The following is an 18,078-nucleotide window of genomic DNA, read 5'->3' as shown; positions in this document are numbered from 1 at the left end:
TCTGCTGCTCCAAATCACACACACTCTGTCACGTGTGCTCTTCCCCATCTGGATTGCAGAGATGCTGGATATAAGCAGGCAAAAGTCAGGCACAGGAATGCTGGGCTTGTGCTGCACAGGGGGGAAGCATCAGTCAGCTTCTCCCCCTCTAACGGGACCAGTTTCAGTGGAGATTGCTGGAAGTCAAACTAGATTTTCACAATGGCTGCATTATTTTCTGTGATTTTGAATCCTGTCTTTCAAACCAATATGACTCTTCAGGAGTTTTATTTCTAAGATTTTATTTTGAAAGTAATAAAACCATACATGTCTTAGAGGGATATCATGAAATACATTCCCCTGCAATGTTGTCTGCCAGTGTTTAATTCCACATGGTCACCTGGGTAGTGTTTCCATAGCATCACACTACTATTAACAGCAAAACCAGAGCCCATGAGTAGTGCAGTCTCTATTGTGGTGTTTGTGTAGGAGATGTATTGAATACATGCTATTTGGGGGTGTCATGGTGCAGATGAAAATACTAGGTGCTCTTCTACAGAGAGTGAGAAAGTGGCAGGGCAGGGTGAAGGGGAGAGGGACTCTCCGGTGGAAGGATTTTGAAGTAGGAAGATGGGTAGGCTTGAGATGTGTGACTACCCCGGCTCTCTGCTTTAGGACCCCGCATTTGGTCTGTTAAACTGAATCACTGGAACATTATTTGTTGAAGGAATCTGCTATTGAGGAAAACCATCCTTTTGAGTAAACTGCATTTGTCAAACAGGCTTCAACAAAATTAAGTAACACTTCTGTGGCTGCATGTCAAAAAGCTCTATCTATTCAAAATGGACAGAAGCTTTTTTCCCCAGAAACTTATTTCTCACATAATGACTTTGCGTGTTGCTGAGATACACTTCTAAAACAAACTTGATCAAAAAATCAGTATTTCCTCTATGACAAGCTGTTCTGCCATCACTCAGAAATAAAGCTTTCCTTTCCATTAAATCCCATTACAATTGCTTCAGCCCCTTCCTTTTTTTTGCTGAAAAAGTAATTTAAGTTTCTTCTTCCTGTGTCCCAAATATTTTGTTTCATCTTTGTATGTTCAACTTGTGTAAAAATGCTATTTTTCTTCAGCAGAACTGTTATTTCAGTAGACACTAGTATACATCACTTTACCCTAACCACAAGAGTCCAGATGGAAAGGTGTTTATGTTTCTAGCTCAAAAAACAAACAAACAAACAAAAAAACACCCTCAGAACTGCCAAATGCTAAACAGCAGCACAGATCTGGTCCTATGACTATCAAAAAGAGATCTCTAGATCTGTATTGATTACAGATGCAGTCCTAATCCACTAATGCTAGCAACAACATTTTCATCAATTCAGTGTGGCCTGGATGTTGTCCTTTGTTTTTGCTCCTATGCCTGGGAACCAGACCAGCATAACTGGAGATTAGGTTAAACACAATTATTCTGACTCTGTACAACAGCTTTGAGTCTCTCCCTGCTATTATATATCAGCTGCAAATCAGATAAATCTTAGCAGCAACCACTTTTAAAGCACTTAATTCCAGACCACCACACAAACTTGTAGACCTATGTAAAATAAATAAATAAATAAATAAAATGATTTACCTCCATTTCACAGATGGAGAACTGAGGCATTTACTCAGCCCAGTACTGCAAAACTGGGAACAGAAGTTAAATACCTCCAGTTCATGAGACCAGGCCATAGACTTCTTTTTGACCAACTATTTATGTCTAAGTCCTTTTTTGGGGGCATCGAGGGCATACACCAGGGAATAGAATTATTCTCATGTTTAGCTGCCAGGAGATCTTATCGCTCTTCTGGAAAATGTACTGTTCAGCCCTCTAAATATCAAAGAAAGGACAGGCTTCAAATATCAACAGTCTTCCTTTTTAAGAAAGCACGAAAGTGGAATGGGAAAGACAGGAAACCTCAAAGGATCAAAAATAGTGAAAGTTTCTCCCCTATGCCGGTGGCAGGACATCCTGCACTTTACTCACTTAGGACTTCTGCGGAGATGGACTTTTTGCGGAGATCAGGATGCAGAGATGAACAGTGAGGGGAACGGACAGAGAGCTGAAATGCCAGGAGAAAAAAGCATCCTCATGAAGCTTTCCAATTTACTTACGAAGATCAAGTGATCATGGTGCATGAGCATCTCTTGTATGAAAGTGTTCTCCACAAGAGCTCCATGAATTGGAGAGTATTTTCCCTCTTCCACTTTCTATTTTTTTCCATTCAATTCTGTTTTCAGAATGAGAAATGGTGGACAGTTGCATTTTAGTTAACTTATTAGCATCAACACAAATACAACACCAGGAACTAAACTGTGGACTCGCATTTTGAAGGCACAGTGCGTGTGCTTGCACACCTTTTGCATGCTCAATGGGTCTTTGATTGGAACAAAGCCACCTTGAAGGGAAACCAAGGCCACCAACAACCTTGGTTCAGGCAACAGCAACAGAAGCTGAGAAATAGATGCTTTATGATCTTGAGAGAACTGCAGAAGATAAGAAAAAAATAATAACTTCCCTTCTCATACCTAAATATAGAACATTAAAAAAAAAAATGTATTTATCCTAAATATTTTTCCTAACCTAATACTTTTATTCCCCCACTTCCGCCCCTTCCCCCCTGTAGTCCTGGGACCAGTGTTTGCATTTGTTCTCAGTGAAAGACAGTTCATGTTAAAACACCAGTGCTGGTTAAAGAGAAATTCAGAAAGTTCAGGGTGGACAGAGCAGCTGCCAGTCTGATGGGAGGAAACTGAGTTTTTACCAAGAATTTATACAAAAGTGAATATTCACACTACAGAGAAAATGCCCTCCTATGTGGCAATCTGCAGCATGGATCTGAGGAAGAAATGACCACAAAAGAGCACAAGGGCTTTGAGGCAACAGCCCTCTAAAAGCGTATAATGACATACTTTGTTGGCCCTATGACTGAAAGTGGGGTTCAGTATACAGATGCATAATGCATAGGTTCAAGAAATAAGGGGATAAAGATACATGTAATTCCCACAGATAGAAATAAAGCTCAAAATATTTGGAACCTCTTACTACAGTCTTACTAAATACTCTCATGGCAAGTTACAGGAAATGCGTATGATGATTTTCTGCAGTTATACAGATGATATCTGAAGTGACATTAATTCTCAAAGCATTTCATGTTTTCTTAGAAATTTCAGTTCCTGGAATCCAAATTGCAGGGGGAAAAATAGTAAGAAAAATGAGGTTTCTAACTACCAGAACTGTAAAGGAGGAAGCAAATATAAATACAAGGATTGAAAATTGAGGGTTTGCAGCTGCTCCAGAATGCAGCGGGTTGCCACTGCACTGGTGGGAAAGCCCCCAGAGGGCAAACCTCAGCTCTGCACAGTATCTCTGAACAGTAGATATGGTAAAACATAATAAATAAGCTGCATCCTTCCACTCTGCAAGGAGGACAGGCAGGACAGAACAAAATGCCAGAACTAAAGCAAGAGATTGCTAAAAATAACTTTATCTCTTCTTCTTTATCTCAGGGGCCAAATTATCTCAGTTGCTACTTGAGAAGACATGCCAATGCCAGCATCAGAAAGGTCAGAAAGCATGTGAAAATTTACCCAGTAGCTTATCCAGTGTCTAAATATCTGTTATTGCAATAGTACAGATTAGCATGAAATTCCTACTGCCTTGCTGCAGAAATATATGCTAAGCCTTTATTTGAAGAGCTTGAGAGAGAGAGTTAAAAATATGTGACATGGATACCATAGTTCTAATATTAATATATGTGAAGTATTTCCCTGTTTATTTATTATTTATTTTTATTTTTTTTGCCAATGAAAGAGACTTCTGATCATTTATAATTGGCAGAAAATTGATTTAAGGCTGTCATGAAGCAACTCACAGAAGAAGAGACTAATTCCTCATACCCAGAATGCAAAGAGCACCTGCACAGAAGCAAAAAAACATGACCAGTAGACCTAAACACAAGAGTTAAAGCTAGGTTCCATCAACAAATTTAAACTGAATCCAGTGAAGATTTCATTTTGCATGCAAGTACTGGAGGGGAAAAGGACACCTGTAAGATAGCAAAACCTCTTGTTTCTAGGGAATATCTAGGGAAAACAACATTTCATTTTTGTTTTACTATGTAGTGTTGGAATTAAAAATTTGAAAACAATTTTTTTTTTGTTTGTTTTAAAAAAAAGAGCCAAACACTACAGTTTCAGGCTCCAAAGTGTTTACTGACCCAATTTTTCTGCTGTTGTGGTAATGAAACATCATTTACAGAGTATTTCAAAATGTCTATGCTTGCTTTTTCTATTGGAAAAAAGCTGCATTTGGAAACCTTTCCTGAAATGCCTCCACAGCCTTCTTTATAAACCCAGTCACTGGGTACCTCTCAATTTAATAACAGTGGCCAAACCTCAGCACTTCACAGGTTCAATTAACCCTTCTGAGGCCACGAGGCACCAGACATGTACCATCCCAGTGCAAGGCTGCAACTGGTGAGCTCGGGATGCTGCAGGCTGCTTCGCAGCTCTGCCTCACCCAGCAGCCCTCCTGCCCACCCTTGTTTCATCCCAGCACAGGAGCCCAGAGCCATGTGTGTGCCATTGTGGAAGCACAGGGAAGGGGCTTGCCGGGCACAGGATGAGATGGGATGGCAACGTGTGCAAAGAGTGTGGCCGTAATGACAAAGGACCCAGAGGATTTCACAGGATGTAGATGTCAGGAAGCAAAGACAGAATGAGGTCAGAGTCTGATCTACGACCCGGGGAGCACAGCAAGCTATATCTAGGCCAATAATTTGCTGTAATCTTGTTACTTAATGGGAGGCAGAAGGAGGAGAGGGAATATCCTTGGAGCTCATACAAGAACCGAGTAATATGCGTTTAAAGGCAGGCTCAAGCAGGGGGACAAACTTAAATGACTCTAAGCCTCTGCACAAACACTTCAGCTAGCTAGCTGACAGGTCCTGTCACATAGCAATGGAGTGGTGCAAAATGACCTGGGGGCTGCAGCTGCATGTTCTTCTGTTTGTGAGTCGCACCTTGCCAGCCATCTTCCTCCAGGATCATACTGGTTCCATGCCCTCCTGTGCGCAGACTCACCTCTTCCTGGGGACCTGGGTCTAAAACAGATGCCTTCATCTTCATGGCCAGGATGGGACAGAATATAGCTGCAGTTATTCCTGGAGGAGTCTTTAATTTTGATTACCATCTAAGTTAATTTCCTAGTAGGAGGAGGTTAGAAGCAGGATGTCAACTTTCTTGGAAGAAAGAAGGGAAATAAAACAACAAACCCCAAACGGAAATGTACTAAGAACATGGCAAGCAGATGGCTGTTTTTGTTTTGCTCTATGTGGGGGAGTCATAGGTCTAGGATTTCATACCAGGAAGGAATTTCACTTGTACAGATATCAACAGCAAGCCTTTCTAATGATGCTTATATGCTGGCTTGGAGCCAAACAACTCCTGTGTGCATCACTTGTGTTTGATGCCTCAGCTACTCTGCTCAGTGCCAGTTCATGCTGTGCAGCTGTGAGCTCTCCACCTGGCTGGACACAACAGCAGCTCCAAAATAACACAAACATGCAGATGAGTGCCACGTCGCAAAGGTGGCTTGTCCTGCATAAATGCACTGCCTGCTGCTGTGGCTAAGGTGTGGCAGAGGGTTCATGCGTTTGAACTGGAAGGTAGGCTTACCAGTCAGGAAACACATTTCCTCTCCATCTCTTAATAAGAGAGTGGAGAGTCTTCCAACTCTCCCCCTTTTAATTAATATATATCTTGCACAATGAAGAGTTCTACAGAAAGAAATATTTACAGAAAATCTCAGGCTCTCCCAAGTCTCCATGATCATAAGCAAACAACACCAGGAATGCCAAGCCATGACCAGCCTTTTGGTTTTACACCAAAGAAACCTAGGACAGTTGAGGAGAGAGAGGGCACAGAATTTACTTTTTTTTGTCTAGCTGATATACGTAACTGCTCAGTGAGCAGAAGACCTCTCTGCTTTTTTGTTTGCAGTGGTGGTGGTTTGTGTTTAAAGGCCACCCAGCTACCATGGGAGACATATTTAAACTAAGCAAGCTAGCAAGAGGCAAAGTGGCCAGATGAGGTGCTCTATTCTTCTTCACAAACCTCTTCCTTAGTCACCCCTAAGTCCAAGTGGAAACAAGAGAAAGCAGTAGTTTCAATTTAGAGGACAACCCAAGGGACCAATAGGAAAAGACTGTCCCACTGATGTGATAGAAATGGGCTTGAAGATATCAGTGGCTCCTTACTCAACTAGCTAAAAAAGACTCTGTTGAGAAAAATTCCAAGAAACAATTGCACAGTGATTCAGTTGTATACAGTTGTCTGCTCGGTTCATGAGGTGTGTGAAGCACAGCCCACGCTATGCAGACCCAGATGTTTTGCCTTTTGCTCTGGGCCCTCTCGCGTAAGGGATCCCACCCCTTCCAAGAAGACAAAGATGAAAAGCACCCTGCACGTCACTTGTGATGCACCAAGATTTAAAATATTAATCAACAGTAACTCAGCAATTTCATGCTCAGATACAGAGGAACAAAGAAGTCTGAATGCAACCTGAAAACTGCAAAGTCCTTTTTCACTGTGCAGTTGTTTTTTTTTTTTTTTTTTTTTTTTTTTACAACAAGGCTGATGAAGCTAAGGAAACTAAAATATAATGATTTAAAAAAATGTATTTTACTGTTAAAGATTTTTCAGAAAACAGATATTTTATCTGTGTATTTCAGACAGCTGTAGATACAGTAACCTGAAACATGAAGGTGGTATGGGACAAGAGACTGATTTGTATCTTGAACAGTCAGTGAAGAAAAACTCCAGGCTTCCTTTCAGCTTTTGTTGTTTCTTGTTTGTTTGCTTGTTGTATTATTAGCATCTCTCCTAACCTATGACTACATATTTTCAGGTTTTTCCTCACACAGCACATTGCCCAGTAAACTCTTTACTGCTAAAAAGCTGCACCAAGTTGAATATTATTTACTGATGGAGAATTTTTATGGCCCTAAGAGGATACTGGCTGTGCAGTACCTACTGCTCAGCCTACAGAAGCCAAAGAGCTGCTTTGTTGTTGAGTGCAGTTGCAAAAAGCCATAAACAAACTCACTGCCTTTCAGAATTTGCAGTTCCCCATAAAGGGCTCTACCTTTATGCCCTCCATATTGTGTGGGGCTGGGGGTGGTGTAGAAACAGTTCAAGGTAAAATGAAACCCCAAAGGAGCAGTTACACTAGACCAAAAACCTCTCTAGCTATCAGTGTAAGTATGGATTTAACTAAGCGATCAGCCTGAATGACTAATAAAGGTCAAATACAATCATTTAAAGTGCTAGTTATCAAAGTAATCAATAGAAGAACAGCATGATCATGCACGCCTTAATGCCTAGATCTAGGAAAAGCATGTTATTGAGATTGATAGTTTGCAAGGGAAAGAAGTTTTAAAAACACACTCAAATAGCAACAATCCCTCTTGAAAACAACCATGCTTATATTATCTTGTAATAATAAACAAACATAGGAAAAAGCAAGCAAGCAAACAAGCTTGAATATCTAAAAAAAAAAATAAAAAAATAAAAAAAAGAGTTTACGTTGAGAATGTTTTCAAAAATATAACTTCCTTCTCATAACAGAAACAATTGGTCCTGACAAACTTACTTCAATTTATATATGAAACAGATTTGAGTCTGGGCAGTTGTAACAGCATAGCTCCAGTCTGAGAAATCTAAGGTAAAAATAATATCTATATCAAGTTTCTGCTTCTCAGACTCCTTGACCTACAAGCTGATTAGGTTTAAAAAAGTTAAACAACAATATGATGAAAAAAAAGGCCATGCCCCTGGCATACAGTATTATAAACACAGGGAAGTGCCAGTGTAAACCTTTATCGGGAGACTGGGTTCTTTGTCAAGCACTGCCTTTCTTCCAAAACATCCTTGCTGCCATATGCCTGCACCCAGCCAGCTGCAGACTTCATAAGAGAGCTCTTATTCACCCTGCACAATGCTTTACAGGTTTGCCACGGGGGTCGCTCACTGTGAGCCACTGATGTCGCCACCAGCCCCGACTGGAGGCTGACAGCAGCGGAGCAGCAGAGGCTGTCAGAGAGGCATGGAGGGAGGCCAGAAAGAACAGGGCTTGGCCACCTCCTTGCCTCCCTCAGTGATTCTTCTGCTTGGAGGGGCTCCGAGGCCTGCCTGCTGTTGTTACATACATGGAAGAAGAGGAGAAATGAAAAATGAGCATTTATATGGAGACCGCTGAATGACTTCTTCCCTATTTACTCTTGTTCCCCACCTCATTATTTGTGATAATTCTGCCGTTCGAGCAGGGCAACCATCAGTTTTTGCAATATATTTTGAATACTTTGTGCAATTTATAAAATGCAAATGAAACAGAGGCCATGCATGTGATGCAGTGGGTGTAAGCATTTATCCAAGGAGAAATGGGACTAGCTGGCTGATTAAGTCATTTTTATTTTTATTTTTATTTAAGGAAAACAGCTACTCCACTTCCCCAACCTAGATCTGTCTAGTGTCTTTGTTTTGTTTTTGAATCTGTATCCACTATGTGTAGGAGAAACGGCTACCCAAATTTGTGTGTTTCTGTGGTGCTGGAAACACGGAGGAGAGAGGAGCACTCACCACAGTGAAATCTTAGAAGGTACAGGACCAAATCTGGAGTTGTCACCACAGCAATCAGCTTCCATCCAACTGAAGTCTTGGAGGCAGGGGAGTATTTGCCTTTCCTCTGCCATCCCTCTCTCATAAACAGAAAATGACAGAGATTGGCAGAAAAAGGAGGGTACAGTAGAAATTTGCTCTTTGAGATGCTGGAATAATTTTCTTCTTTGATAGCCACTGAAATGAGCTTTGAACAATCAACTCCTGTACACTGGATTTAGAGCCATCCAATGAATTCATGCACTGTAGGAAGTGAAGTTCCTATGTGATCTCCCAACAAGTGATGAACAACAAAGGGCTGGATCTTTTAATTGCTCATTTCCTGATGAATAACACTTCAAGAATTTCTATTTTTAAGTGCAGGTATTCTGTAGGTGTAAAACTGAAAGGACAGGGGGCATTCTTGAAATATTTTCAGTTCTTGCTCTACTTGTTAAGTTGGGTCTTTTTCTTTTCTGACTCAGGGGGATAAAAATCTTTTTTTTTACTTCATTACTAGCCCATCTTTTTAACTTTTCAAGCTGTGTATAAGTGTGGAGTCCACAGGAAGGAGAACTGTGCTCAGATGATCACCATTTACACCCCTTCCTCAAACCCCTTCCCAATGCTAGCAAGATGGTTTATTTAGTAGGGAATAAACTGCAATTGAAAGAGACTTGGAAAATACAAGGTGGGTACTTTAATGGAAAGGTTAATAACAACAGGAGTTAGTTTGTTAAAATTCTCAATGTCTAAATGTGCATCTTTTCCACACTGAAGACAGCAAGTGTCTATGCCTTTGTCTTTTACATGATCCCTGCCAACCATGATTTGGAAATGAGCATCAAAATATAGTGCATGAACACTTAGAGTCATACAGTCACAGAAGTACTGCAATTGACACTTCTGAAACAATGACAGCATTTCAGACTGAGCAAGACCTGTCAGAACAAACAAAATTTAGAAAATCAGCAAGGATAGCAGAAGGTAAAGACAATAACAAAAAAATGAAAGAGAATGAAAGAGACTTTTAAATCATTCTCTTAATTTAAAATTATCCAAGTCTAAAAGGTGCAGCATCAGCAGCACAGTAAAGTAGTTGTAAGCTAAAAATGCACTGCCTGCACAAATGCAACAAAATGGTGTGTGTTCCCTCCCCATCTCTATCTTCTGGAGGAGGGGAGAGCAGTGGAGGAGCAAAGCACTCTGGGAAAATCCAGAAATACACTGCTGAACTCAAGAAAGCCGCACTGGAGAAATACAGATATTTCAGGTCACTAATCCCTAATCAAGGCTGAAAATATCACTTCAGAGTTGTGACGCATTTTATAGCAGCATGTTAAAATTAGTATTATGAACACTCAAATTACAGCAGCTTTGCCTAGAGTTCTGTTAATGAATGTATGTGAAACGTAGTACTAAAGTCCTGTGTTACATACACATGCACACACTCTTGTCAGCTAACCTATAAACATTATGCACACTAAATCCAAAGTCACAGTCCGGGTCTATTTTTTGCCATTCTTCCCATAAGAGAAACTAAAAATAGGCCCATGGGAACCATGCATGGGACTCTACTCATCAAATGTTTAACTCTTACAGTAAAAATTGCCTAGCAATGTTTTTGAATGGAACGTTTAAGGAGTTTTCATTATACATATGTATAATATATTTATATATCTATATACACATATGTATACACACACACCTTCACAGAGTTAATGATATCCCTGAGAAACTGTGGATGCACACAGTTGACTAGCTGCATACATCTCTGAAGTTTGTTTATATATTATTTATGAAGCTAAAAATAAAGACCTGGGAAAACCTGGGGCATGACTTCCTGCAGCTCTCAACTCCTACTCAGAGGCACAGGGTGGGGGGCGGGAGGGGGGAACCAACTCTTCTGAAGAATTGCTGCTGTGCTATTGAGCAAGGTTACATGGTCAGATGTCAAAGAATATTGCTGCTATGCTGCAGAAAGGAAGAGCTGTTCAATTTAAAATGAACGATACACCAGTAAGGAGGAAAAAAAAAATCTTGCATATGCAGCACCTGCTGTCTGTGCTGCAAGGTCTTTTTCATGCAGTATCCAGGGCAGCCAAATTGCAGGAAGATTATCCTGAAACGCTGCAAGTAGCAAACATGCAGAGAAGGTTGTTAAAACCGGCACCTGCCCCTGCTGTTCCTCCAAGAAATGCTGCCTTGGTGTTAGGATAGAAAATCTGCCTCTTGCTACGTCTAACCCATCAGAAAGGGCACTTAAAGTTCCTGGCTGCAGCAATCTGTGGGAAGCATATGGCAGCAGGCGCAGATGGCAGCGTGCACAGGTTTGGGCAGCTCAGAACGCGCAGTACTGAATTTTCCAGTGAAGAGAACAAATATTGGGAGACATCACGTAGAGGCTGAACTGACTTCTCCAAAGCCCATGGTGTTTATTCTTTGGGGCCAATGCTTCGAAGAAAACCACTGTGAGATTTTTGCAGTAATGTTCAGCACTAAAATGACTTGAAAGCTCTCCTGTACTTTTGTAGAAAATTACCCAAGCATTTGTTACATCCTAGCATCACCCATTCCACTTTGGTTTTATTTCCTTTAATTCATTAGCAGTGGTGCTCAGTGCTTAGAGATTGCTGGAATGCTCTTTTTTGGATTTTTAAATACTTTTGAGAAGATGAATAAAAAGCCTTATCTCCCTGATAAAATAAGGAAATGCATAGCAAAAAGTCCCATCATCTGCTGTGAAAGCTGAAAGTCACTGCCTGGATAAAAAGCCTCAGCATCTCAACTCTAGTCATGCTACACCCACTGCAAGCAGCTGCAAAGTGATGAGAACTTGAGGAATGTGAGGGGTGAGGGAGTCATCCTGGGAAGAAGCGTGCAATATCAAGCATTTGGGGAATGTGCGAGTTTGAGATCCACAGTGGTACTCAGCAAAGAGCTGCATTTAGCCTGATTGTGGTGGGAAACAGTGGAGCGAAAAAGAACTTGAGCCAGCATGGTGCAGTGGGTGACAAGAGAAGGGAGTAAGTATGTGTGGACTGGGGTCTTCAATAAAATGTGCTACTGGGAGCTCTATAACACTGAGAGCAGGCCAAGGACCAAGAACCAAGGTTAGAAATCGGAGCCAGGAAAAACAGTGGTAAGATGTGTCAAGAGCAGTGAGACCTGAAGAAGCATGCTGAAGCATCCACCTAACAGAATGAAAACCCTTTTCCAATGTGAGGCCACTCGCTACAAGAAGGACATGGAGGTGGTCGAGCGAGTCCAGAGAAGGGCAACGAAGCTGGTGAAGGGTCTGGAGAACAAGTCTTAGGAGGAGCGGCTGAGGGAGCTGGGACTGTTTAGCCTGGAGAAGAGAAGGCTCAGGGGTGACCTTATTGCACTCTACAGGTACCTGAAAGGAGGCTGTAGCGAGGTGGGGGTTGGTCTATTCTTCCACGTGCCTGGTGACAGGACGAGGGGGAATGGGCTTAAGTTGCACCAGGGGAGGTTTAGGTTGGATATTAGGAAGAACTTCTTTACTGAAAGGGTTGTTAGTCACTGGAATAGGCTGCCCAGGGAAGTGGTTGAGTCACCATCCCTGGAGGTCTTTAAAAGACGTTTAGATGTAGAGCTTAGGCATATGGTTTAGTGGAAGATTTGTTAGTGTTAGGTCAGAGGTTGGACTCGGTGATCTTGGAGGTCTCTTCCAACCTAGACTATTCTGTGATTCTGTAAGCAAGACCACACGCCAGAAGGCAGTATGGAAATCCAGTCCTTCTGAATTACTGTCTCACCTAAAACATGAAAAACTTAGGAATGAAAAATAAAAATAAATGCTGAGAATGAAGGAAAATCCACAGGGAAATCTTTAATTTAAAAGTCCAATTTTACTTCATGCTTCCTTCTATCGCACAGCTTACAGCTTAATGAAGCGAAAAAAGTATTTCACTACAGAGTCCTTTTTTTTTCCTTCAGCACACAGAATGGCTGCTGCCTACAAATGCTTTTGAATGAGCAGCTGCATTTTCTTCAGTATGTATAGTGTTAAGATGTCTTAACTCTAAGCTATGGAAATTTTCCTATCTGTTCTTTGTTATTTTTTACTTTTAACATTCATAACCACAGTATCTGAAAGCTCTGGAAATATTTATTGGAATAAGACTTCCTTAAGGAAGAGGGCTGAGACAAAGATTGTCAGGTCAAATATATCTACTAATTTGAAAGGTACAGTACGAGAAAACTGAGGCCTATTTCTGAGAATTTTTTATATTATATAACACTTTCCACATTCAAAACACTTCCCATTGATCTCTGAAAGCATTCAGTAAATAAGATAAGGCAGTCATAAAAACAAACAAACAAAAAACAGGAACTTGCTTATAAAAATCTGGATTTTAAACAAATTACCTAGTACTGCACAAAAAGTCAGCAATCTAGGGCATCATTCACCTATCTTAACCCTGATTTTTTTCCTTCTGCAATCTCCTGACTCATTCTCTAAACACATTCTGACAGCCTCAAAAATGTGATCCAAGAAAATACTGCTTCCCTCAGTAGAGAACACAGATTTAATTTACACCCAACACAGGTTTATTCTGTGAAATGACTGGATCGAGGAAGATATAAGAAAAGAAATATACAGACATGTGTAGGAGATGCATATATTTTAAAGGCTTAGGACACAGGGTGAACAAGAAGAGGGTGGTGGAGGGGAAAGTAACACAGGCTAGTTAAGCTCATGCAGGCTACCATAATTCTAGCCTGCTCCTCATTTCTGCAAGCTCAATAAACCCTTTTATATATTTTTTTTCTTATTTTTCTTATTTTTTTTTCCCAGTGGAGTTTTATGAGGTATACAGTCAGAAATGTGAGATCTGTCTTTGTTTTTGCTTTGAGTTTCATGAATATTTAAAAGCAGCAGCAAGTGAAATCATCCAGTGCGAATAGGCTCAGAAATAGCGTCTTGTTAAACTATAATAAAAAATCACTTTAAGCTCAGATTTTTTCTTTCTTTCTTCCTTTCTTCCTTCCTTCCTTTCTTCAGTTAGACAAGATGACTTTTATTTACCTGATTCAGTAGAAACATTAGTCTCTAAGTGAAGGAAGAAACCAACCCTTCAATCATAGGCTTGTGTAACCACATGCTCTCTTTAAGAAGGAAAGAAAAAAGTTAAACACCTCTCATAGCTTCTAACTGTATTTCTTCACTGAAGACCAATATTGTATTGCTAACAATCTATTTTCCTGGGACTTTGTTTTTAACCTAATCATTTGTAAACTTGAGCATTCAGGAGTGCTCTCCCAGAGATTTTTCTGACACGCACTGTTATTCAGTTATTTGTACTGTCTATATAATTTAGTTCTTTAGAGCAAAGGAAAACAAAGTGAGAAAAAATGTTATAATGAAGCCTGGCTATGGTTGAATGGGCAGTTGCATTTTAGGCTACCTCTTTATCAGAGCTCTAATTTAATCAAGGATGGTGATGTTTGTGCTCAGGTCAAGGGAAACAGAGAGGGAACGAACATTTGTGTGTTCAGCTGGTACAGCATCAGCTAGCTGAATTCATACAGACTGCAAAAACAATAAAGTTTTAAAATTCAGTTTGATTTTAAGCCTTCCAATAAGTGACTTCTCCCCCCTCCTGCCATCCCATTCACAGATTTTTTTTTATTATTTTTTTTACAGCAAAAAAGACTGTGAGGCTTGTACATATTCCAAGTTTCAAGAAGAAAATCTAAAAAATAAGAAAATAACTAATTACAAAGAGGATCTTCATATTGAAGCATAACACCATCCTACACCACCCTTTTAGTAGTTCTACCTGGTCAATATGAAGAAACCTGTTTTATTAAAAAAGTATGTTTTCATATTCCTCATAAGACTCTCATTTTTTTCTTACAATCAGAAGCTACAGGATTTGAATTCAAACCAGTTTTCACTTTGCACCCACTTGCAAAGACTAACTGTATACACCTCTACATATATATCATAAAATAGATGCTTAGTATAAGCATGCCTCAAAAAAAAAAAAAAAAAAAAAAAAAAAGACTTTTCAAAAGCGTATAAATCTTTGATCTTTGGCTACATATGTTCAAGTGCCAAGAATTACCTATGTCTGAAAATTTGAATTCTATCCAATATCAAAGTTTTTTCTAAATAATAATAATAATAATAATAAAGGAAAGGCAGTGTAGAGACTGGGCAGAAATCTCTCCTGCCTCTTCCTCCTCTTGTCTACACCTACACAGCCAGGGCAAAATTCTAGCAAGAAGTAAAGAATTGGGACTAGGAATAAATATATCATGTTTTTCTACAGCATTACTTAAAGCTCATTATTTAAAGCTTCACTGTGCTTTGGACAGCTTGAAGGAGTACAAATAAATTAAGCAGTATCTTTTGATTACTGCCATGGGCATGGTGATGTCACACAAGTCACATCTGGCTAGCCAAGGTCAGCTTGCACATTTTAACATAAGTAAATTCTATAATGCAAAAAATCTGCTCAGCAGAGGCCACCCAGAATTATTTCCTTGATTATTTCCTGTGTAAAAGATACAAAAGGTCTTGACTCCTGATAATTATAAATTCTCTGGAGAAACACAAAATCTTAAGGGCAAGAAATCCTTTTCAGGCTGAAGATGAGGAACATTTTATTTTCCTGCTTCAAGACCCAACGGAGAAGCTGCAGTAGGTAAGTATGTACTGCAGGGCTGCCACTGTAGTGATTTTCTAAAGATTGTTTTAAATTTTTCCCAATGAATTGCCTTGTGATGTTGGGATGAAACAACAACAACAACAACAAGCATTCAAAGCAGCCAACCATACATCAGTACTTATCTTGTCAGGAGAGATCATACGTTCCAAAATTAACATTTTTCTTCCCTCTCTCAGGTTTCACAGAAGTGGGGGGGGGGGGAATCTATCAAGAGTTTGTGAAACAAAACAAGGTAAGGCTGAATGTTTTTGGCTTTCATCTATACAGTGACACGTACAGGCTATAAACAGTCCTTCATTTCTTTTGTCCAAGTCTGGAGCTAGTCAAGAGTGAAATTTGAAAAACACTACTTCCACCTTTTTATTCATTACATCACTAAATATGACTCTACAAGCAAAGGAGCCTACATGATGCAAGCTGAAGCTCTTTGGAGAGGGAGACTGTTTCTTTTGGACTTCCTTACAAGTTTCTGAGGCCAACAGCACAGTTGAAATTCATCCGTTTGAAAACCCAAACATGGCATTTTCTTATTCAAATGCTCTATCTAGCACCAGCCCCCCGAGGAGGAGGGAAAAAGAGAGATTCTTCTCATCTTTCTCTAATTTTCATTTTTTTTCTTCCTCTTCTCCCCTTCTCCTCCCCCCACAAAAGAACAGGAGAAACCTCCTCCCTTCCCTCCTTTTTGTGGGCAGGGATCAGGAAATAGGAACCTGAAGCAGTTTCCCAGCCCATTCTAAACATGTGGGCAGCCTGTTAACTTCTCCAGCTCTCTAGCTGGCTCTTTTCCATAATGAGTTCAGAAAACACAGAGCCATCCCCAAATATTACAAGCACCAGACTGTTCTGCTTCTGCAGACTCCATCAGTGAAAATGATGAAGCAAGACAGGAAAATATCCCTCCTTCCCCTACCTTTCATTTATAATTGACCTCTTTGATCCTCTCCCTGGAAGGGTCTGAACTTTTCCTTGAGGTAGGCCAGCCTAATGACAGGAAAAACAAAAACTCAATATTCACTTCAAGAAATGTCAAGGGTAAAATAATGCAGTCCCTGAGCGAAAAGTGAAAGGGGAAACTTAGGAGCAGTAAGGCTCCCAGTCTTCTAAAAGAGAACAAATCCATGACAATGTTGTCTTTCTTGCAAGCAAGCAAATCTCTCTGCAAATTTCTAGACTATTCAACCAGTAATTTTGAATCTTACTTGCTAGAGAAACAAGTAGCAACAACAACAACAAAAATAGTACTGTTTTGTTGTTGTTATTGTCTTTTTTTTTTTTTTTTTTTTGCCACTTTTTCTAGAAGGAACATGAGGCTTCCATGAGATAAGAGCCTGGGAGTACTCTTCAATGGCACACAAGACACAAGGAGGTAGGAAAAAAGAAAAAAAGAAAAAAAAAAAAAAAAAGATCAAGTCTTCCTAGTACCACAGAGCTAACTAAAATCAATACATTTGTCTAATATATTTTATCAGTTGTATTACTGTGCAGGGACAACAAACATGGAGATACACAGAGCTATTTCCTTGCTGTGTTGGACTTCCAGAGAGCAGCTCACCACAACCGCAGAACACACGCAGCCATAAAGGCCCACAATACTAGCTAAAAATTTGGGGTTAACATGCATAATGACAAAGGCCAGAAGAAGCTGGTGCATCACTGCCACATTTCAATACGAATACATGCACTCCCAAAGCACCAAACACTGTAGCATTTGGTTACAGCCTGAAGCTTAAAGCAACAACTTGCACCACCAACCATTCAGCATTCTGGAATCTCACTTCTTGCAAATAAAATTTTTAGCTCCTATCAATGTAAAGAAAAGTCTTGCTCTCTGAATTTAAGGCTGAATCCATCGAGCTTAGAAATCCCAAAGTTTTTTTTTTTTTTTTTTTTTTTTTTTTTTTTTTTTTTTTAAGAAAACAGCACAATTAAAAGATTATGGGTGAATCTCAGTTTGGATTAAGTAGGAGTTTATTAAATGCTGAGAACCCACTTAAATATGTAATTTATTAAATATCAAATAATTTAGATTGAAAAGGACCTCTGGAGGTCTTCCAGTCCAAGTGCCTGATCAAAGCACAGATCACTACCAATGTTAAGTTAACTCAGGCTTTTGGTCCAGGTAAGCTTTCCATCTCCAGGGTAGATGTGCCACAGGTGTTCCAGTGTTTTAACTACGATTAACGTGAAAAATTCTATCTATCTGATTTTCTCTTGCTCTAATCTCTTCTTTCTCTTGTCTCTGGAACCTTGTCATATATATCTTTGAGATAAACCTGGCTCCACTTTCCCTATAATCCCATTTTAGGAAGCCTGAAAAGAGCAAGAAAATCACAGCCAAATTCTTCAGACTCTTCTCCCAGCCTTGGTGGCCCCTCTACTGACCTAATCCTGCTCATGGAAACTTCTTGCACAAACAGCACATCACAGCAGCCTTAGGAGCCCTGGAGGGAAGGATCACTTCCATCAGCTGGCCAGCTATGATCTTGCAAGGGCAGGAGGATCCTGGTGAGCCTCCACAGCCGGGTGGTGCCATGCTGACTCAGGGTCTGGCCTGACTCACTGCTGACTCATTTGCCTGGAACTATTGGTGCCTTCTGAGCTAATCAGTCAAGAGTGCTAATGGACTGCTGAAAAGGATAAGTTGCTACTTTTGTCCTAATTAATGTACCATGATTAACAGTATTCTACCTACTACTAATA

General features: G+C 40.1%; 1 protein-coding gene across 5 annotated transcripts in view; it reads right to left on the bottom strand.

Annotated features, from left to right (window-relative positions):
* Positions 1–18,078, bottom strand: part of PDE3A (phosphodiesterase 3A) — a 275,364-nt gene that overhangs the window by 120,483 nt on the left and 136,803 nt on the right. Inside the window, exon 1 of one of the 5 annotated variants that reach the window (XM_035348074.1) lies at positions 16,289–16,335. The exons of the other annotated variants lie outside the window; for them this stretch is intronic. The gene's annotated coding sequence lies outside the window, so the exon portion shown is untranslated. Of the gene's footprint in view, positions 1–16,288; positions 16,336–18,078 lie in introns of those variants that run through there. 5 annotated transcript variants of the gene reach the window in all.

Source organism: Oxyura jamaicensis, chromosome 1 (assembly GCF_011077185.1).
Source record: "Oxyura jamaicensis isolate SHBP4307 breed ruddy duck chromosome 1, BPBGC_Ojam_1.0, whole genome shotgun sequence".
In the NCBI taxonomy this organism is placed as follows: Eukaryota; Metazoa; Chordata; class Aves; order Anseriformes; family Anatidae; genus Oxyura; species Oxyura jamaicensis.
This window is presented reverse-complemented; position numbering and strand designations above follow the sequence as displayed.